Raw genomic sequence first — 23,245 nt, 5'->3', positions numbered from 1 at the left:
CTATCTGTGAGGACTAATACCAAGGCTGAAGCTATCGTGTTGTATTACTTTAAAGTGTGGTGGAGAAAAAGGAAAAAAAAAAAATGGTGAAAAGAAGCATTTAATTGAGGAAGAGCAATGGAACAAAAACATCAATTGATTTTTCCATGTTCTTGCGTAACACTGAATGAGGTAGCAGCCAAATTATCAAAATCAAAATACTATGTCCCCAGAACAGTTTATCAGAATGTCCGGGATGGGAAGGACTTACAGAGCACTTAACTAAGTTTGAAGCCACTTAAATGTGATAAGTAATTTTGTCACACACTCTCCCTCCCCTTTGGAAAGAGGGGTGGGAGCAGAGCCTCTGTGTTCTGTTCAACTTCAGTTTAGCAAAGAAGAAAAAATAAATATGTGACACCCTATGGAAACAGTAACAATTCTCTGGGAAAGTTACAATATACTGGCTCTTTGGGAATTCAGTTGCAACTTTTTCACAGAGTAAGTAACGCTTGAACCAGAGGGCATCTCAGGTCTGAGAAGAACAAAATATATCACAATAAATCCACATTATTGTGCTTTCACAAGATATATATAAGCTTGCTTGTTATAATCTCACTCCTGCTCTCCCTGCTCCCCAACTTCTTTCTTTTATCTCCTCCAAAAATCATGGAAATGTATGAGTATATAGATGTATATGGTATACGCTACATGGGAATAGCAGAAATGAATCCTGTCTTAGCTGCTTGAGACAGTTTCCGTCTTCTCCGAGCTTAAGTTTCTCTTCTATAAAGCTGAAATAATATCTCTTTTTTTTCAATATTATGAAGATTATGCTTGGCCTGTAATAGGTGCTCAACGATTGGTGGCCATTAGTATAATTATTTTTATTACTGTCATTATTGTTTCATTGGAGAGTGAATGGGAGACATTTAAACAGCTCATGTGAGAATTTAGCATCTTTTGTATATTTTAATCAAACACTTCCCTGTAAATAAAATATCTTGGTTTTGATAACAGGGAAATAATGTGACAATTAGATGTGTCACTAGAATAGAAGGCAGATATTAATGCCAACCTTGTGTATTTACACCACTAGAACATCTTTTTAAAAACCTAATGATAGTTACCTTATTTGAAATTTGAAAACTACAACTAGAAACTTTTAAATGTAACCATACCCAGCATTTTTTGTTAAAAATCATTCTAAAATCATTATTTTAAGATGGCTAAAGGTACAACCCCATGACAGCCACTAGCAGCCAAGTGAGCCTAGCCCCATATTGCCTTAGGGTAGAAGTCTTCCTGCTTCCCTTCCAGCCCTAGGAATAACTAGAGACCATCTCAGCCTTCAAATGCAAAGCTGATGTTCAAGCAATAGTCGTTGAAAATACCTCTACTAATCGTGACATATGATATAGTAACACAGTAGGGTTCTGTTTGCAGTAATACAGCATTAAATATGGGTAGGAAAATTGAACGAATGAAGAATGCATGTTTTCTAACTATTCTATTTCCTGTGGAACTTCGCTGCACAAAGGGGAAAGAATTGGACTTTTCAAAGTAGGAAACAACTCCTGTAAATTAAACTATGAATCCCACTGTGCTTTTAGAAAAGTATTGCTTAGGTCTGCGGAGGCAAAATCTGATTTCACCATTGCCGGTATTATGTGCACGTGTTTTAGAGCAGCCGGCAGATAAATTCAGGGCTTTGTTGTAATTCTTTAAATATAAAATGTTGATGCTACTTTTTTGTTAAGGCTGCAGGGTTCGTATGATATATCCTACTGATAAAAACTATACTTTGTACTTGCGTACTTAAGCTACAAATTAATTATTTCAGTACTCAACTGCATCTCCCAATTAAAGTCTAATTTTAAGGGCAGAAAATAAAAATTGACCTTTCAAATAAATGGATCTCCAAATATCAAGTGATTTAAGTAAACTAAATTTGAATCCTAGAGTTAATCTTTCTTCGTAAAAAAAATCTTCAGTCATTTCTGTCAAAATTGGACCTCCCAAATGGAGTTACTATGTATCTATTTCCATCCTGAAACCACACATTTGGTTCACAAATCAAGTAATTAGGAGTACAAAGGGATCTTGGGAAGTGCAATCACTTTACTGGCACAGGCAAGTAAAATATGGATGCTCAATTTCCATCTTAATGCATGCAAATGATAGACCCACACATAAGGGCCTTATAACCATCCCCGTGCACAGCCTTTTGCTTTGGCTATTAGGTTGAAGGCAATATCCTGTTACTCTGAGCATGTTGAACAATGTTTTGCATGAGAATTGCCTCCAGTTCTATTTTTGTTCAAATTTCTAACTTCATTTCTAATCAAGATTGATTGTCATACTTAAGGCATTCTTTTGCCTAAGAAGGTTGAGATGTTATTGTATTTCATTTTATAATGAAACCAGTATATTTTTCTTTTTGGGTTCTATAATCCTTGTAGGACCTTGGATCCAGTGTTTACTATATGTGTGGTCTAATCTTCTTGGGACCTCCTGTCCTCATCTGAGAAATGGGACTGTACTTGGGGTTGCAATGTACAAAGCACAGAGGTTGTGCACTCTGTGAAAACTGTACAGTGATAACTTTATGTTGAACTCTTCAAGGAATTCCTAGATTGTTTTCCAAAGTGGCTCCATCATTTTATATTGCTACCAAAAGAGCGTCAAGATTCTGATTTCCCCGCATTCTCACCAACACTTGTTATCACCTGACTTTTGATTTTTAGCCATCCTAGTGGCTGTGAAGTTGTGCCTCATTATGGTTTTGAACTGCATTTCCCAGATAGCTAGTGATATTGGGCAACTTTTCATGTGCTTAGTAGTCATTTGTATATCTTTTTGGGGAAATGCCTCTTCAAATTTTTTTGCCCATTTAAAAATGTGATAATTTGTCTTTTCAATATTCAATTGTAGATTTCCTTATATATTCTGGATACAAGTGTTTTATCAGATAGGTAATTTTCAAAATTGTTCTTCCATTCTATGGATTGTCTTTCCACTTTCTTGAAGATGTCCTTTGAAGTGCAAAAGTTTTTTATTTTGTCGAGGTTCAAATTATTTATTTTTTTCTTTTGTTGCTTATGATTTAGTATCATAGTTACAAAATCCATGTCATGTGTTAAAGAGGCACAATGACATATTTTGAGAAACCCTGGTCTAGTTGTCAGATGGTCCTTGAGTTGTGCAGTTCATTCTTTTGGAATGTGTTCTGGATTTATTAGAAGCTACCGTCTATAGAAAGATTAGCCTAAGCAAGATCCTGGCAACGAGACATTATATTCTGTTTATTCATCCATTGAGTGACTACTGGAGCACTGCAGGCATTATGGAAATTAGAAAGAGATGCCAACTGTGGCAGATAGTGTCCCTTGGGTGCAAGTTTTGGTGGGTTTTTGTAACAGGCGGGCCCATCCTCTAGTTCACTGTAACCCTGTGCTGGGCCAATGACCTTAACTAGCAGAACTTGAGTGGGTTTTCAGGCCGTGCTCATCTCCTTGGCCTGACACATTTGTGTAGTACTCAGACTACGCACACATATGTGCCCACACATGCTGGTCCTGGCCACTTTATTGGGTACTTTATTTTGTCATCTCATCTAATACTGACATTAACCCTGTGGTGTAGATACCATTTTGTCAATGAAGAAACTCCGTTCAATTGGTTTCCTTAGTTGAAAATGAGTAAATCACAGAGCGGAGATTCATACCCTCTATGTCTTCAGTTCTAATATTCTTTCCATTATGCCTCTCTCACATTCTAAGGACACTCAAATTTTGACACCTTAAAGCCTATTAAATTCCTTCAACTGAAACCACCTTAGGAACTGCCTGACATGTCAGGAACCTATTTACCATGCTGAAGTCTACACTAAGTGTTCTGCTCCCTTTGTGTTGCTTCCCTGTATCACACACCTGGCTTTTCCATTCATGACTACCAAGTATTAGGCAGTGTTTCTCTTCATCTATTGCCGAACTGTAGCAAGGTCTCTTTTACATCTGTGAAGTTGCCAAAATACTATGAGTTGGAGGAAATCCTGAATTTGTGTAGGGGATTGCCTTATCTCCAGAATGCCTGGAAGTTTTTATTCAAATGTGAATGTGATGGTTAATGTTAGGTGTCATTGTGACTAGACTGAGGGATGTCTAGATGGCTGGTGAAGCATTGTTTCTGGGTGTGTCTGTAAGGGTGTTTACAGAGGAGATTGGCATGTGAGTTAGCAGACGGGGAGCAGGCATTATCCAATCGGGCCAGTGAGCTAGAACAAAGCAGGTAAAAGAAGGGGGATATTCAGCTTGCTTAGCTTCCTTTTCCGCTATCTCTTCCGGAGTGAGATGTCTTTTCTCCTCCTGCCCCTGGACATCAAACTCCAGGATCTTTGGCCTTTGGATTCTGGGACTTGCCCCAGTCACCTCCTGGGGGATCTCAGACTTTTGACCTCAGATTAGGGGCTGCACTGTCAGCTTCTCTGGTTTTGAGGCTTTCCAACTTGGACAGAGCCACACTATGTTTTTTTTTTTTTTTTTTTTTTCGTCATCCCCCAGCTTGCAGACAGCCTATTATGAGACTTCATCATTATAATCAGGTGAGCCAGTTCTCCCTGATAAACTCAGACACACACACACACACACACACACACACACACACACACCTCTCTCTTTCTCTCTGTCTCTGTGTGTGTGTGTGTGTGTGTGTGTGTGTGTCTGAGTTTGGTTCTGTCCCTCTGGAGAGCCCTGATTAATACAGATTTGAAGCACAGGCATAAAAATACACAAGGACATAGATAGAAAGTCAAGGGGCTATGGCAGAAGAGACTAAAGGAGAGGATTTTATAATTTCTTTGTAGGGAAATCTTTTTTTTTTGCTAAAGAGACACATGTTGCTGCATTTTGGAAAACATGCTTTTTTTCCTTGCCAATATATTTTGCACTGCCTTCTACCATATTTTATTCTTCTTTTGTGGAGGAGCCTGCCTCTTTTCTCTCTTTTCCTGATGGGAGAAGTGAAGAAGAGGCTCCAAGAGAATATTTCATAGATGATAAAGATGTATGTAAGAAGTGGAGCTCAGCATATCTCCTCAGGAGATGAATTTGTCAATCGTCCTTGCACCTATCTGAAAAGAAGCAAAAGTATTTGAAGAGAAGTGACTGCAAGGACAGCATGGGTAGCCTGTGCTCCCCCTGTTTGGTCAGACAAGTATAAGGATTGGCGTTTTTCATTTTAAGGGCTAAGTGACAGAGCCCTGCTCATTCCCCTGGCCAGATACATTTACGCAGTACTCGGACTGACAGAAACTAGACTAAAGTGGCCTTGCTCTTGTCCCAAGGGTGGCCAATTAGAGGAGGGGACCACAGCAGCAGGGGATATGAAGCATGTCAGCTGGGGTAGAGTTAAGGAAGACAAAGGAAGAAGAAGCATGGTTGCATTTCCTAGGGCAGAAAATTGTATAGCAGGGATATGTCTTACGTGTTTCAGGAAAGTGCACATGTGTGTCCTCCAGGTGATCAATACTGGGACATCTGCCACACTAGCAGCATTGGCTGTGAGCACTGTTATCCAGGGAAGAATCTATAATTCCAAAGTGGATTACAGCAGCTGCCAGGTAAGTAAGAGAGTCCTGTCCCTTTCATTTGTCCCCACTTTGCTACTTCGTAACAGAGAAGTTGAAGCCTAGGAGACTGATATCAGCAAGATAGGAGAGAAGGAGATGCCAGCTTTTATCCCTCCACAGAAAAACAAGTAGACAACTATTCACAATCAAAAATATCCTTGGAAGGGATCCAGGTTTCAATTACAAACCAGCAGCAACACAGTGGAGCAAAAACTGGAGAACGACTGCACAGAAGGGATAGCTGGAGAGACTGGCATACTTGAGACATCTGGAGATGGCTAGGTTCAAAGAAGAAGAATGGGGGCTATCAGTATCAGTCATGTAATGGATTCTACCCTTGTCCCCTGTAACCTGCTTGGCAGAGGACACCAGTAGCTTTCACAACGAAAGTAACCTCCAGATAGGGAGATGCTGCTGAGCTTGCTACACTCCCCAAGAAGGAGTCACTGTTGTGCCTCTATGCTGCCTTTCTCAATCCTGTGTGTACTAAAGATCCTTAAGCTGTGGCCACCCCATGCATATCTGCACTCCAGATCCTTGCTCTGTGGTCACACCACATGTTCGTTTGCCCAGGACACTGGAGCCACTACTGCTGCAAGCTTGCCCATCCCTTGAGCTCATAGCTGAGGCCACTCTGTGTGCATCTGTACTCTGGACCCTGGCTCTGCCACCTGAGAGGGTCTGTACCTCAGATGTGGAAGCCACCACCCACACCTTGGATCCCATAGTCAATGTCACTCTGCACACAACTGTCTTAGACCCTGCCTCTGTGGCTGCTGCAAGAGTACTGGCACTCTAGATACCAGAGCCATCACTACAGCAGGTCTATCTGTGTCCTGATCCCTGGAGCAGCAGTAGACCTACATGTGACCATGCTGCAAACCCCAGTCTCCACTGTCACTCCACATGTACACAAGCTCCAGCCCCTGACACTGTGGCTACTCTATAAAAGTGCACATCAGACACCCGTGCCACCCTCACCATGAGCATATGTGCAAGCCAGACTTGGTACCATGAAGGATCCCCTTGGCCATGAATTCCCCTGTGGGAAAAGTAGAGATCAAAAGAATCTCGGTAGCCTTTTTCACCTAAAATCCCAACTGCCCTCACCACCACTGTGGATATCCTCAGTCGTGATCACCAAGGACTCCCACAGTTTCTGCTGATGCCAGCTCAGCTGACGGAATCACATGAAGGCTATGCCTCTGCACCCTCACCGGAGCCAGAACTGTTGCACCCTATCCATCTAGCACCTTCACACCAAACTAGAGGTGAAGGTGTTTTCCCACTGAAACTAGCCCATAAAGTCTGAAAGAGGTGAAAACTCCATTAAATTCATAGATACCTATGTAAAGCAAGAATAACCGTGAAAAACCAAGGAAATATGTAACTACCAAAGGAACCATAATTTTCTAGTAACCAACCCCAAAGAAATGCATACCTACAAATTGCCTGACAAACAATTCAAAAATATTTGTTTTACGGAAGCTTAGTGAGCTACAAGAAAACACTAATAGGCAACTTAATGACATTAGGAAAATAATACATGAACAGATGGGAATGATATTAGGAAAACAATACATAAACAGAAGGAGAAGTTCAATAGAGAGAAATACAGTCTTGAATGTAATGTATGTGTGCATGAATGAATGAATGTATAGTCTTAGTGACAGGGATACATTCTGAGAAACGTGTCATTAGATGATTTGGTCATTGTGCAAACATCATAGAATATACTTACACAAACCTAGGTAGTATAGCCCACTACACACCTAGGTTATATGGTATAGCCTAGTGCTACTAAGCTACTAAATACTGTAGTCATCTGTAACACAATGGTAAGAAATCATGTGTCTAAACATAGAAAAGATACAGTAAACATATGATGTAAAATATTTAAAATGGTACACTAGTATAGGGCAACTCCATTATAATCTTATGAGACCGCCATTTTATAAACAATTCATCACTGACTGAAATGTTGGTATGTGGCATATGACTGTAATCAAAAAGAGCTAAACATAATTCTGAAGTTGAAAAATATGATGATTGAAATGAAAAGTATAATAGAGAATATAAACAGAGGAAAGAATCTGTGAACTCAATGACAGGGCATTTATAAATATCCAGTCAGAAAAGAAAAAGAAAAAAAAGAATGAAAAGGAATAAAGAAATTCTTTATAGGACACCATAAAAAGTGCTAACATTCACAGTATAGAATTTTCAGAACTAGGAGAGGAGAGAAATGTACAGAAAGTTTATTTCAAGAAATAACAGCTGAAAACTTTTCAAATCTGAGGAAAGATATATACATGAAACTCAAAAGTCTCCAACCAGGTTTAACCCAAAGAAGACTTCAGAAAGACATACTATAATCAAACTGTCAAAAATCAGAGACAGAGAGAGAATCTTGAAGGCAGCAAGAGAAGTTCTCACATGCAAGTGTACCATTATGAGGCTATCAGTGTACTTTTCAGCAAAACCCTTGCAGGCCAGGAGAGAGTGAGATATTATTTTCAATGCACTGAAAGAAAAAAAAAAACTGCCAGCCAAGAATACTTTATGTGGCAAAATTTTCTTTATAAATGAAGGATAAAGACTTGCCCAGACGAACAAAAGCTGAGTGAGCTCATTATCCCTAGACCTTCCTTACAAGAAGTACTAAAGGGAATCCCTCAAGCTGAAATGAAATGATGCAAATCATTAACATAAAACCATATGAAAGCACAAAACTCACTAATAAATGTAAGTATGTAGACAAATTCAGAATATTCTAATACTGTAATGGTGATGTATAAATCACTTACATTTGTAGTCTAAAGGTTAAAAGACAAAACTATTAAAATAAGTATAACTACAATACTTTTAATAGATACACAGTGTGAAAAGATGTAAAATGTGACATCAAAAACAAAATGGAGGAGAGAATTAAAAGCATAATTTTTATATGCTATCAAAATTAAGTTGTTATCAACTTAAAACAGACTGTTATACCTATCAGATATCACATATACATCTCATAGTAATCACAAGGCAAAAACCGATAATAGATACACAAAAGGTAAAGAAATCAAAACACATCACCACAAAAAATCATCAAATCACAAAGGAAGACAACTAAGAAAAGAACAAAGAAACAAAGAATCTGAAAAATAGTCAGAAAATAATTAACAAAATGGCAATAATAAGTCCTTCTAAATTAATAATGATCAGGAATGTAAATTGGTTAAATTCTCCAATCAAAAGACATAGAATGGCTGAATGAATAATGGATTTTTTTTAAAAAGAAGAATACCCACCTATATGCTGCCTAAAATAGGCTCATTTAGCTTTAAGGACACACACAGATTGAAAGTCAAAGGATGTAAAAAATATTCCATGCAAATGGAAACCCAAAAAGAGCAGGAGTAGCTAGACTTAGGCAAAATAGACTTCATCAAAAACTGCAAAGAGAGACAAAGAAAGTCATATGTAATAATAAAAGAGTCAATTCATTAAAATAATATACAATTATAAATATATGTGCACCAAACAATAGAGTACCTAATATATAATGCAAATATTAGTAGATATAAAGGGAGAACTTGACAGCAATACAATGATAATAGAGGACTTTAGTACCTCACTTTCAGCAAGATTGATCACCCAGACCAAAATCAATATGAAAACATTGGACTTAAACTACACTTTCCTTATTGATTTACACTACATAAATGCTGCAAATTCTAGCCAGAGCAGTTAGACAAGGCAAAACAATAAAATATATCCAAATTTGGCAGGAAGTACAAAATTGTCTGTTTGCAGATGATATGTTCTTACACAGAGAAAACTGTAAAGACTACACCAAAGAAACTGTTAGGACTAATAAGCAAATTCAGTCTCAGTATACAAAATCAACACACAAAAACCAGTTGGGGCTGGACGTAGTGGCTCACATCTGCAATCCCAGAGCTTTGGGAGGCTGAGGTGGGTGGATCACCTGAGGTCGGGAGTTTGAGCCCAGCCTGACCAACATGGTGAAACTTTATCTCTACTAAAAATACGAAAATTAGCCAGGCATGGTGGCACACACCTGTAGTCCCAGCTACTTGGGAGGCTGGGGAAGGAGAACTGCTTGAGCCTGGGTGGTGGAGGTTACAGCGAGTTGAGATTGCACCACTGCACCCCAGCCTAAGTGACAGAGTGAGATGCCATTAAAAAAAAAAAAATCAGTTGAATTTCTATACATTAACAACAAACTATCCAAGAAAAAAAAATTAAAAGGCCAACTTTGTTTGTAATTGCATCAAAAGGATAAAATACTCAGGGGTAAAGTAAGACAAGGAGATGAAAGATCTGTATAATAAAAACACTAAGACATTGAAAAAAGAAACTGAAGAAGAGAAAAAACCATATAGAAAGATATCCTGTGTTTGTGGATTGAAAGAATCAATATTGTTAAGATCCTCATACCACCTAAGATGATTTATAGATTCAGTACAATTCCTATCAAAATTCCAGTAGTATTTTTCACATAAACAAAAAAAGCAATTCTAAAATTCAGTGGAACTACAAAAAACCCCTAATAGTAAAAGCATTTTTGAGCAAAAAGAACAAAGCTGGGACATCAAATTTCCTGATTTTAACATATGTGTGTGTGTAGTAGTGGTAGTAGTAGTAGAATATTATTCAGCCTTGAAAATGAAGGAAATCCTGCCAGTTGTGATAAGATGGAGGAACCTGGACAACATTATGCTAAGTTAAATAAGCCAGACACAGAAAGACAAATACTGCAGGATCTTACTTATATGTGGACTCTAAACAGTTGAACTCATAGAAGCAGAGAATAGAAGGGTGGTTGCCAGGAGTCAGGGAGTGGGAGAAATAGGGAGATGCTGATCACAGAGTACAAAATTACAGTTATAAGATGACTAGATTTTGGAGACCTAGGTACAACATGGTGACTGTAGTTATTATTTTTTCTTTTTTTTAACTTGACCATAGTTATTAATACTGTACTGTATACTTGACATGTGCTAAGAGAGTAGATCTTAAGTATATTGATATGTTAATTAGCTGACTGCAGCAATCATTTCACACTATATATGTATAGCAAAACATCACACTGTACACCTTAAAATATATACAACTTTTACAAGTTAATTATACCTAATTAAGACAAAAGAAAGCAGTAGAAGCCTAGAAAAAGCAAGAGCAGAGGTCCCAGAGCAGACTGCCAAGGCCCCAGTCCCACTCCAGTGTTGGGGAGGGAAAGGAATTGTAAAAAGCAGACTTCTCTGCCCAGTTCTTCTCCTCTGAGCCACAGGCATAGAAGCTTTGCTGGAGGGAAAGCCTTAATTAGTACATGAGATTAGCATTTTACACTGTAAAAACAGGCATTTATTAATTAAAAGTGTTCAGATAGTTATGGAATCTATCCAAGATTCAAGAACCTTAATCTCAACAGAGGAGATATTTGACATACCAGTTTAGGCAGTGATTAGAAAGAAAGGAAATTCCCAGGTTTTAATTATTAAAACTCCTTGAGTGGGATCTACAAAATAACCTGGTTTTCAGCAATCTGAAATTTTTACTCAGCTCTGCTGTTTCCTACTCCCTCCCACGGCTTGCCAAATATCACCCATGCATCTGTTCCCAATATTATCTTCTCCTCAGTTTTTCCATTTGCCATAGAAACTTTCAGTCTTGATTAGGTATCTCTGGGTCATCTGAGGAAACAATTTCCAATTGTAATCAAACTTTTAGCTCATTCCTCAGGTTCGTACATTCTTGCAACCTCCTTCCTGACTTCTCTCCACCTCCTTCCAAAAATGCAACTGTCTATGCCACCGTGTATAGGTATTTTCTATTTCATTTACAGCCTAATGTGCCTATCCTTATGAACAGTGGTAAATTGGTCTTTGAGACCTGAGAATACGTTGTTTCAAGATATCGAATCACGTGAAGTCTATTGGTTAAGAATGTGCATGAGGACTACAGAATTAACAGTATTATTGCTTAAGACACTCTCAGGAAAATGCAACCACAGTTACCACTTGGGTTGCTAGGGCTTTACCTCCCTCAGCTGCAAGGGGAAAAGAGACTTTCTTGGTCCCTGGAACAGGGGCTGAAGAGGAGCCTGGGCTGCTGGTGGCACATGGTAAGTACCAAGAAAACGAGCTAGGTAGGGCTAGGGTATCCTGCCTACCTTCTACATTTTGGTTTCAGCGTTCCTTGTTTCTTTGGAAATCTTGGTGTATTGGTCCCTTTCTTCTTCCTTGAACTTTCCCCGTCATTGCGTTTTCCCCTTCTTAAGCCACTGCAGGACACACTGCCTCTTGGGAATTTATAAGGGTGTTTACTGATAAGAAATGAAAAGAAGAAGAAGAGAAGGAGAGAGTGGATAAAGGGAACAAAATGAGTACCATTTCTACTCCCTTCCCATCCTTCTTGCCTTTGATCATTTAAACTTTTAAATGTTACAATTGGCACCCCTTGGGTGGGAATCAGCCCACAGACTAGTTTTGTCTGGCCTGTTTAACATTTTAAAAGCTGGAAATACTGGACCAACAGTCCCACATTACAATTGGCTGGAACTAAGCAGTAATGAGTCTTTAGATGAAGAGACTCCTCTCTATTCTCTATTGTTTACTTCTCTACTTCACTCTTTTATGATATCCCCATGGCCTCAGTAAGTCATTTGAGTTTGCAATGTTTCTCAAAGCAGAGAGTATATTGTATTCCTGTTTTCATCTCTACTCTCTAATGAAATTCTCAGGTGTAGAGCACTCTCAAATGATGTAGTCATTTTACATTTTCTCTCTCTCTCTCTCTCTCTGTGTATATATATATATATATACACACACACACACACACACACACACACATATCTGAAGTAAGAAGACTTTGGACTAGGGTAATTTATAGCCCTTCTGGACCTTAACTATCATGATTGAAGGTTCATTTATTATTCCTGGGACAATAGTTTTCAGGCCTTATCTGGATAATTCTTCCCAGGAATTGAGATGAGAGGGAATCAAACTAGGTCTCTGGGAGGGAGAAAAAGCACTGAGACTCAGGCTGGGGATTTAGCTATGAGGCAGCCCTGGGTGTATGAAGGTAGCAGTAGGGATGATCCTGGTGGAGGAAAGGAGCTGAGAGAGGAAAGAGTTGATGGAAGAGTTCATACTTATCTCCAATATCCTAAGACTTGTCACCTTATCCTCCTCCAACCAAGGTAGCAAAGCCTGCAACCCTAACCAGGCTTGGTAGTGATGAGAATATTGGGAGTCACAGCAGATGTAATTGGTATCCCACCCATAGTCCCTCACCTGTATCATTTCTGGGCATGCTAGCCCAAGTTCTAATTGCAGCCCCTACCTACATCTTTTAGCTTATTGCTTTCAGTGGTCCCTTGTCCTTTGTGGAAATAAATCAGAGCCCAGTCTGCCTGTGCACAGGACAGAAATTGGACAGGATAAACACTCCCTGGAGAAGCCCTCCACAAGCAAGTGTATAAATACTTCAGCTCCCTCACCTCTTAGATGGGATGCTTCTGAGGTGCATGTCTGTTCTGTACTGTTCCTGAGCATTTCTGATGGGAATAAGCTCCACTTACCCAGAGTGCAACCTGCTGGAAATGCACCTTTTGCCATCCTCCTTCCCTTCTCTGCCTCATTTCCCACTTCCTTATAGATGGTTGTTGATCTCACCTCTCAAATAAACTATTTGCATTTGAATTCTTCTCACAGGGTTTGTTGCTGTGGGAATCCAAACTAAGATAGTTAACCTTGTGAGATGATATGGGAGGGAGGAGGCAAGAAAAGACAGCTGCCACAAGACCGAAGATAGAACAAAAAGTTACCAAATGAGTTGTAGAAATGGGGATAGGAAAGGTCATTACACATTCTCAAGTTCTTTTGTGAGGGAAGCTTATAGATTGCATATTATATTTTAAATCATATTATTTTAACTTTATGATAACTAAGGAGGAGAGTTTTTCGCACATTGTTCTTTTCTCTTGTTTTCTAGTGACTACATTTGACACTGGTGCCCAGTAGTCAGAGACCCTAGTACCCTTAGAGTGTTCAATTTCCCTTAGCTTCTTTTCTTCTTAGGATGACAATCAATGTTTTTCTTTATCGTTCTCCTTTTTTTCACATAGTACAAATGTTTGACTATGTGTAAAATGTTGTCGTTTTACTAACTATATTGCATACACCAATGTATATAGTTGGTAAATATATATACCAACATGTTAGTAAAATAACATGTTGTTATTTTACCAACTATATTATAAGAAAATAAGAAACATGATTTTGTCACGTGCAATAAAGTTAGTGTGTGGGATTCAGTGTTAATCACATATGTGCATGAAAAAGATTTTCCACTAAGGGAGATAGATTTGCTGAACTATCATCCTTCCTTCATCCATTTGTAGTCAATGGGTTGTTTTTCTAAATGATGTCTAGCTGAACCAGCCAATGGAGGCAAAAATATTTATGTATAATTTTCCTCTAAGTTCACTAGTCATTTTGTAGATCAGTTGTAACTTTGGCTACTCCAATGAGTTAATTTCTTTCTAGAGAGATTATAAACTCCTTAAGGATGGAAAATAATTGTTACTTTTTTGAATAATGCCTACTATCTAAAACAATGCACATAAAAGGTACTCAATAAACTTTTGTTGAATTGAAGAGAGAAAATATAAAAAATTGAAAGCAGTCTGTTTGTAATAAGTATTTGCTGAGCCTTACAGATCTTCTTCTCTTTTTTGGGGGGAATTATTACAACAAATATTTGACCTTTGATTCGTAGGGTTAAAATGTGATTTCTCATATTTTAATGGGAGCAAGCATTAGTCCTGCAATTCTTTTTGTCAATAGAATAAAAATGGAATGTATGCTTGCTACTTCTATGTGCTAGTTGATACCCATGCTGAACACTTTTCTCACAACATAGAGGTTTCCTTGTTTTCTGTCTTGCATTCTACCTTTGCTCACCACAGACACATTAATGATGGCATGTGTCTTTTTGCATCATGCAGCTTTCCTTATGCTCCTTGTCTCGGTCCCACTGTAGTCAATTAAATACATGGAAACTGGTAGTCACTGAAAATAAACAGCAACTGCAAACGTTCTGCCTCTTAAGAAACCTTCTGCATTGTATTCCGCCCTGCCTCATTGATTCTAAGATCTCTACCGCTTCCTTGTGTTCAGAAACCAGACTCTTCAGTTTGTCTTGCTCCAGTCAGACAAATGCTTTATAAAAATGACCTATATTTTTCAGACTGTGGGGAGGGAAGAAAAAGACTTTGAGAAAGTGACTAAGGAGGGAGTAAGAGTGATACAATCTTTGATTCAATTTAGTTGGACTGCGTTCTTTATGCCTTCATCTTTTTCTTTATAAAAAAGATAGCGTTTTTGATGCTCTGCTCCAGGCAGCCTCCCAGGGTGAGTGCAGATGTGCTGAGCCATTTGGCTGCCTTGAGGACAGACTCAGAGAGCCTCTCTTCTCACTAATGAAGTCATCTCCTCTCGGCAGCCCGGCCTCTCCCATCACTCCATGTTGGAACTTGGCTTTGGCTTGCATAGTTCTGTCGTGATGTAGATGGTCTTTCAGTTAAGTTCTAGAGAAATCTGCTCAACCATGAAGAGGACATTTACAGCATAGGAGAAAAAAAATTTATTAAAACAAACATTTTACTGTAACATTTTGATTTGGGGGTTGGCGAGCAAAAACTCAATATCTGATTTCTGGGAAAAATCTAATGTTTTATGGCTTTCTGAGGAAATTTGTCTGTGTTTAATTTATCAGACCAATTTTATACTTCAGATTAAAGCACAATGAGATTGCCACCTTCACCTTGCCTTTTGCAAGATTTCTTTTTTAAGAATAAAAAGAAGGCAACAAAGACCTTATATTTCTGTATTTCCTAGAAAGCCAAAGAGAATTCAAAGTGCTGGATAAAATGTCTGTCCCTAATCTGTAGTGTTTTATTTTATTTTATTTTTTTAAAATTATAACACAATCTTAGAGGATGAGCTTCCTTTTTCTAGGGTCTTTGAAAGTTAATAAAAGTACATTTTTTAATCTGTAGCATTATTGCATCATCCAGAGAGGATAATTTGCTTCATCGTGCCTAGGATCAGTCAGATCAAGGAGTTGAAACTAAGCTCTTTGTTTTCTGAATTTGAATGGTACTGGAATCTTGTCATCCCTAGAGCAGCAATAGATGATGCCATGTCTAAGAGCAGTTCACCTGATCAATAAAAAAGGAGAAGTCTGAAATGTGATCCTAAAGAACCTCGGAAGGAGGTTTAGATGAAGATAATAAAATTCCCTGGAGACACATCTGCCATCTACACCTTTCCTCTCCAAGTCATTGGCTTGCTGCCCCTGAGCTCAGCCAAGATCCCAAAGACAAGATCAAAGCAAGGAAGCAAGGCACATAGCTTCTGGCTTATGGTTTCTTTCAGACACAAGCATTGTGAATGAAGATCTTGCTTTATTTATACCTGGGATCTTGGAGTTTTCATAAAGAATATCCCCAGTACAAGGACATGATTTAAAGGGGGACTCACAGAATAAGATTTTAATTACTGATTGATTCATACTTGAGTGTAATGGACAAATAAATACAATTTTAGTTATAAAACCTGAAAAAAATATATTTTCCCATTCAAAAACTTCTGATAGTTTTGTCAGGCATTGGAGAATCAGAAATAAATGCTCTCTCATTTTCTTTCTCTTGATGAAAGAAAGTCATTAAAAACAGTTACATAGAAATAATAATACAACCGTAGACTCTATTCTTAATATACCCAGTATGTTTTCCTTTTTCTTTTTTATCCATTCTCTATTTTAGATAGCTAGAGGGGAAGGTCTGCCCTAGAGACAGAAAGAAGATCTCCATGGGATATAATTTCATTTTAGTTATCTGATAACCTGAAGAAGTATTTAATTTTCTGAATAATAATGTTACAAGTCAAAGAAGAGAGAAGACAGGCAGTATAAAGCTTTTCAACATTGTGCATATTCTAATTCCTTAAGTCAGCTCTGAGAAAGTGCCTTTGTCCTGTAGAACTATTCGGTCAAGGGTTGTGATATCTCTTGGCATTAAAAGAAACTGTAAATTTTGGAGGACTAGAGAATCAAATTTGGCAACATAAATGAAAACATCCCAGAATGTAAAAAGTATCTAACCCATCACTTTCAACCATGTTCCATTATGTACAGATGGCATTATTTATAGAGAATTTTAACTATTAACATTTCCCTAAAAATGGGCATTAATCTGCTATTACTTGCTTGTTTCTGCTCTAGTTCTCCTTTGTTGAAAGGTTTTACTTAACTGTATCATAAAGGGACAAAAGGATAATAGATAATAAACTTTTCAGACTGGCAGATCTGTCACTCACAAAAACGCCTTGGGCAGGTTACTTGAACTCTTTGAAGCTCAACTAGATTTACTCAAATTTAAGAAAGAGAATAAAAATCCGTATCTTGGAGTGTTTCACAGAAAGGTCTACCTTAATGTCTGGAGTATTTATTTCCATGAAGATTCATTTTATTTTATTTCTCCCCCTTCCTGAATCAAGCAATCCTGAATCTAAAGTTGCTATGAGAAGCACTGAAAAGACGACTGGACTATTAATGGTGTGACCTTGGGACAGTCACTTTCTGCACCTTAGTTTGCTTACATGTTATACATGAAGGTTGAAGTCTGATTCTGCTCTGTGACTATCATTCTAAATATCTGATGAAATCAAATTTCAATGTTTGCAATGGTAGTACAATAAATTTACTAAGAATAAATAATTCACTGCAAAAACAAATCGATTTCCAAATGATGTAACTGATAGTTATGTTACTCACGGCAGTGAGCTGATAAATAACAAAAGAAATGAAAGATGCACATTGTGAGACCTGAAATCATCCTGACAAGTCTTCTACCTGTTTATCACTTAAAATCAATGACCACGCTGAATGCCTACAAATTACAAAATATAAAATAAATCTTATAAATGTGCATGCATAAGAGTCTAGGTTACTAAGAGTTTTAAAGTGTAAGTTTAAACCAAACTAATCAAAGGAGTTGAGAGGAAAAATTGGCTTTCATCTTTAATCACTACTGTTCTGAGGTCCCATGTTTAATATAATTTTCTAAGTAGAGGCTTCAGAGAGAAGAGTTGTGAGGATACTTTCTTATTTGTGTAGAAGGAAAAGTTTGCCACCCATTCTAGTATCCCTAGTGTTATACTGATGTGCACCTTGGATTTATTTTGTTCCTATTGTATAAACTCATACTTGACTTCAAAGAAAAGGAAAATCTAAAGTCCCTCTTTTCTAAGGGGACAGAAATCCTTTGTGTCAACTGTTTGACCCTTTGCTCTATAAGGTCCTATTGGAAATCTTTTGTAGCACAATGCACGGGACTCTTCCATGTGTTGATGCCGTTTACACAGTGGAATGGGCCTCACTGAAGAAAAAAATCGCATAAACGCATGAAAGATTATGGTCTTATTTCCTGACAGCATGAAAGGTGATTGATACTTCCAAGAAGTCCCTGTTACTCAGGAAAATTATCAAATATTGTACTCAGAGATACTTGGAAAGACTGAATGAAAGGAAGAACGAAGAAAGCAGAATCTAGACTTATGTGGGGAGAGATTTGTGGCGGAGGAAAAGTATTCTCTTTGAATTCGACAAGGGATTTGCCTGGGCGAATTTCCTGTCCAGCCCTTTATTACCAGGGTCTTTTGACGCCGGGCTCCCCATTGGGCAGTTCCCTGGGAGTGCAGTGGGGAATTCTTACACTTTCCCTCTAGGTCTCCGAAGGATCTCGTTTTCTTAGTGTCTCTTTCAGGTTGGCAGGAGCCTTGAGCCTGACACTTCCCTTTGATGGGACAGGCAAGCTCTGTGGGCGCGTAAACACGCTGTAACCAAGTTCTTTGCTGATTTTACACTTTTGTATGCTCCCGAGAAGAAGTGATCGTACTCAATTGTCTATTGCTGGCCTGCCCCCTAAGAGCCTGGGGGCTCTTTTCCCCTAACCCAGAACTAGCTGCACGGGGGGCGGGGAAGTGGGGGTGGGGAAGGAGTGGGAGGGCAATGGTTTCCGCGAGCAGAGCGATGTTACTGAGTGAGTGCCTGAATGGGGAGTGCTGCTGTCCCCAAGCCGATTGGTACTTCTTGTCAGGAAGAAACGCCAAGAGGTGGGAGTGCCTGGGGAGGGAGGCAGGCGGTCCCTACCGCAGGCGCGGGGAGCTGCCTTTCCGCCCCTCCGCCTGCTTTCCAAGCCTGGGCTCTTAGGAGTGGCTGAAGCTGTGGAGCGCTTTTGGAGCCTGTGAATGAACCCTCCTCCTCTCCCTCCTCCTTCTTCTCTCTGAGTCTCCTCCTCGGCTCTGACGGTACAGTGATATAATGATGATGGGTGTCACAACCCGCATTTGAACTTGCAGGCGAGCTGCCCCGAGCCTTTCTGGGGAAGAACTCCAGGCGTGCGGACGCAACAACCGAGAACATTAGGTGTTGTGGACAGGAGCTGGGACCAAGATCTTCGGCCAGCCCCGCATCCTCCCGCTTCTTCCAGCACCGTCCCGCACCCTCCGCACCCTTCCCTGGGCCACCACGCTTCCTATGTGACCCGCCTGGGCAACGCCGAACCCAGTCGCGCAGCGCTGCAGTGAATTTTCCCCCCAAACTGCAATAAGCCGCCTTCGAAGGTAATCATGTTTCTTTTGTTCCCCCCTTAAAAAACAAAACCAAAAAAACTTATAGAAAAAACCCCACGATCTTAGAAAAAAGAAGTACATTGCAATTGGTAGAAGGCTTTAATTAAGGCAAGGAGCTGTAAGGCGAAGTTAAGAAAATGTAGGCACTTAAAAAATGCAGGTAACTTTCAAAAGGGCTTTTGGGGAGAGGGATACAGAGGGACCTTGGTGTTGAAAAAGATTCAGACAAAAGAAACGCAGGGTGGAGTGGGGGTAAAATGACTAACGGAATTGGGGGAAGGGAGGGAATAAATTGTAGAGAAATCATAGAAAAGTGGTGGGTTCTTGAGCTGGAGAGAAGAGAGGGACCTTTGGCACTTTGATTTTTTTTTTTTTTTTTTTGTTCTTAACACGCTCGAGGCAAAAGTTTGAATGGGGACTACCAAGACTTGCCACAGACAAGTCCCCGAAGCCGCCTTGGTGCAGGCCACCTGGTTTCCCAGCCCCTGGTGTGTGGTCAGTGCCTGGTGTTCCTGGAAAGCCACTCCCGGGCAGCTCCTGACAGTGCGACCCGGCGCCCAAGCAGCCTGGGACCTGCGCGGACCTGACCCCTTCAGACCGCAGGCAGTCTGGGAGGAGGTCTGGCCGGGGGAGGTGCAGGATCCCCGCCGTGTCTCTTTGACGACTTGGGGACTGTCACGGTTCTCTCCCGGCGCCCCTGGGTTCTTTTGTCCTGCGCGCGGTGCGAAGGGGCCAGCAGGCAAGGAGCAGAGGATGGGGGGTGGGGTTGTTGGAGCTCCGCGGAGGTCTGAGAGGCCCCTGGGCGGGAAAAGCCTGTTCTGAACCGGCAGGGATGTGCAGTAATCTCAACAAGCAAACCGGCACCCAGAGCGCACTGCAGACAAAGGTGGCGCGGGGACCCGCATCAGGGGCCTCTGGGTCCAGTGCTCTCGCCCAGACTACAGGAGTCCTCCGTTTCCTTACATATCCCCCACCCCCTCCTAGTTCTCCGCTCTAGTTGAGCAACTTTACTGGCAGGTCTAGCGGCAGCGGCGCGCGCGTGTGCCGGGAGCCCCGGGGGACGTCCTTGGCTGGAGCGCCCCACTGTCCTGCAGAGGCGTGGGCGTTGTAGGGCGACATCCCTGGTGCATGCGGACCGAGGGCATCCGGGTTGTCCTGGCTCGTGGTCTGTGTCACTGGGCGTGGAGCGGTCTGGGTGTTAGGCAACGGAGAGCGGGGTACAAAAATAGTGTCATAGCCTAAACTATTTGCTCTCCAATCCAACTGCGTCTCGGCAAGTCCTGCATGTCCCTGGAAGATGCTGCGGGAAGGGGGAGAAATCTACACGGTGCCTGGAGAGTTGTGCGCACACCCGCGGCAGAGTCTCTCTCGGTCGCGTTTCTCATCTTTGTGTCTCCCTCTGTCTCCATCTTCTCTGCCTCCCTTCCCCTCTCCCAGCCTCTGTTCTGTCTCTCTAGCTTCTGCGTCCCCTCCCCCACAGCTGACAAATGAATGGCTAGTGTGAAATCCCTGCCTTCCCCGTCCTCCAAGGCAGCAGGGAGGGAGGAGCGAGGGAGGCGGTGCGCTCCTTCGGATCTGCCCCCAGTTCAGCGCACAGGACTTGCAGAACCTAGATGTCTAGGAATTGGGAGTTTTGCGGCGGGTGTGGGCGCCCCCTAATGGACAAGTCCCGCACGGGTTGAGAAAAACGAGCCCCCCAGACCTAGCGAGCAGCTTTCACAACCTTGTGTTCAAGGATGGAAGGCCCTAGTTTCCCCTTAAGTCATTCATTTTGCACTCCACAATCTGCGGCGTACATCTAGGGGTTTGGACGACCCTGAAAAAAGGTCTTGGTATGTGCAAAGTGCAGAGACGCCTTCTCGCGAGTCGGCTGGAACGCACGCGGCGCCCTGAGTCGAGTTCGCCGCTTAGTGGACTAACGCACATGGCCTGGGTGGGGCCAGGTTTCAGAGGTCTCGACGCGCCACCCTGTGCGTCTTTAAGAAAGATAATACAAATGCCGCGCTCTCAAAACCCATAACCACTTGAACCCAAGGCTAGGGCCCCGCCCCAGGATATTGCAAAAGAAGGGCTTCTAATCCAAAACTTAAACTTCCTCAACTTAAGGGCGCGCGTCAGACGCGAAAGTTGAGAGAAGGCGGGCGGCGGGAGGAAAAAAGAAAGGGAAGGAAGGGAAGTGGAAGGAAAGAGGACAGTGGAGGGGAGGGAAAGAAGAAAGGAACGGAGATGGGGCAGACGGCATTCAAACAGCCAGGAACGGACCGGAAGGGTTCGTTTCGGGGTTTGGGTCTGAATTTTGAGACTCATTTTAGGATACTCTTTTTTCTTTCCCAGCGGCAACAAATGTGACTGCAAAGGCGTGTCGGGATGGAAGGGTGGGAAAGAACCAGACGAGCGGAGGTGGGCCAGTCCCGCCCAAAGGGGCTGGGTCTGGGAGCCGTCCCCACTCGCTCAGCCCGCGCCAAGGGAGGACCCGCAACGGGCGCTACCCGCAGCGGCTGGGTTCGCCAGCCGCCACGTGGGTTGGAGCTTCGGCTCCCAGCCCGAGACGGGTGTGACTTCCTGGGCTCGGAGACTGCAGTACAGCCGCACAGGCGGTCGGCGCAGCCGAGGCCCCCACCCACCGAGGCCAATGGGGGCGGGGCGGGGAAGGCGGGGCCCGGCTTAGCCGAGAGCTCCGAGTGGCCTGGCCCGGAGGGCTCCGGGCCGGCTGCGTCTGGAGCTGACCCGAGTTGCATCCAGACCGCGCTAAACACTCTTATTAAAAGGCTGTTGAAGGGTGTTTTTTTGTTTTTTTTTTTTTTTTGTTGTTGTTGTTGTTTTAAGTTTTTTTGCTTGCTTCTTGGGAGTGGTAGGAGGGGCATAGTGCTTTTGTTTTGAGGCAAGGGAGAGGTTAACATTTACTCCAAGCAAACTTTTTATCAGAAAAATGTGACGACTTTATACTGTGTTCCATTTGTTGACTTTTTAAATACATTCACGTCAGTCTAAAGATCATTTTTAGTCAATTAACAGATTAATTTCGTTCCAGACTATCATAAAGAGTTCGCCTGGAATGGCAAATATTGCCATTCGACAAGACTAATAGAATTTCATGGGGACAAATATGGAAGGGCTGCGAGTGTCACTGAGGTTCCTGTGCGTCAATGAGGAGCCTTAGCGGGGACCTGGCGGGGACTGGAAGCTCAGCACCTATTTAGGGAGTGGCTGAGCTGGAGACCTGGACAAGCTTGGCGCAGACGAGACGGTGCTACTTAGAGCTGCATTTTAAGTCCTCCCATTTTGCTCTATATTGGAAGAACTGGGTTTTAAAGATCTCTTCTATCACCTCAGATTCTGTAGCTAACATCCACGTCTTTTTCTTTTTGTCTGCTGAAAGCTGTGACCTAATTGTTTTAAGTACTTCTTGACAATTTTGCCAAACCCATCCTGAAAATACATAAAGTCCTAAAACAGGATGTTGTGAGTGTGATATAAAAATAGGAAGGTACCAATGGAAGCAACAATTAGTGTTCTGAGATAGAAGCGGTTCCCAGTTTGTAACTTGGAAATGTTAAGAGCAAGTACATCAGGGAGAAGGTCTCCAAGAGTCTGACTTCTTGCTCTGGGCTCTGAGTAAAGAAAGAAATATGTTAGAATTATATTGTCTGCCGGTTCCAATGGATTCCAATGTGTTTGAGCAATTACTTCCTCCAGCACCAAGTCCACAGTCCTTAATCTTCTTGTGAGAAGATTAGGTAGGAAGCGGGATGAGATTCAAGACAATCATTTAGGATTTATGTCAGAACTCAAAGTTCTGTTTCTTTTGGTAGATAAAAACAGAGTTGGTTTTAAATTGTATTTCCTGCTTTCAAAAAAACGAGGTTTGAAAGGAAACCCCCTAGATTTACATAGGTTTACAGATGTAAGTTTCTTCTTTTTC

General features: G+C 41.3%; 1 protein-coding gene across 3 annotated transcripts in view; it reads left to right on the top strand.

Annotated features, from left to right (window-relative positions):
- The first annotated feature begins 18,835 nt into the window (after positions 1-18,835).
- LOC105475040 (versican) overlaps positions 18,836-23,245 on the top strand; it is a 110,687-nt gene continuing 106,277 nt past the window's right edge. Inside the window, exon 1 of one of the 3 annotated variants that reach the window (XM_011729980.3) lies at positions 18,836-19,314. The gene's annotated coding sequence lies outside the window, so the exon portion shown is untranslated. The remainder of the gene's footprint in view (positions 19,315-23,245) is intronic. The other 2 variants (XM_011729978.3, XM_011729979.3) reach the window with 2 other exon arrangements.

Source organism: Macaca nemestrina, chromosome 6 (genome assembly GCF_043159975.1).
Source record: "Macaca nemestrina isolate mMacNem1 chromosome 6, mMacNem.hap1, whole genome shotgun sequence".
Taxonomy (NCBI): domain Eukaryota; kingdom Metazoa; phylum Chordata; class Mammalia; order Primates; family Cercopithecidae; genus Macaca; species Macaca nemestrina.
This window is presented reverse-complemented; position numbering and strand designations above follow the sequence as displayed.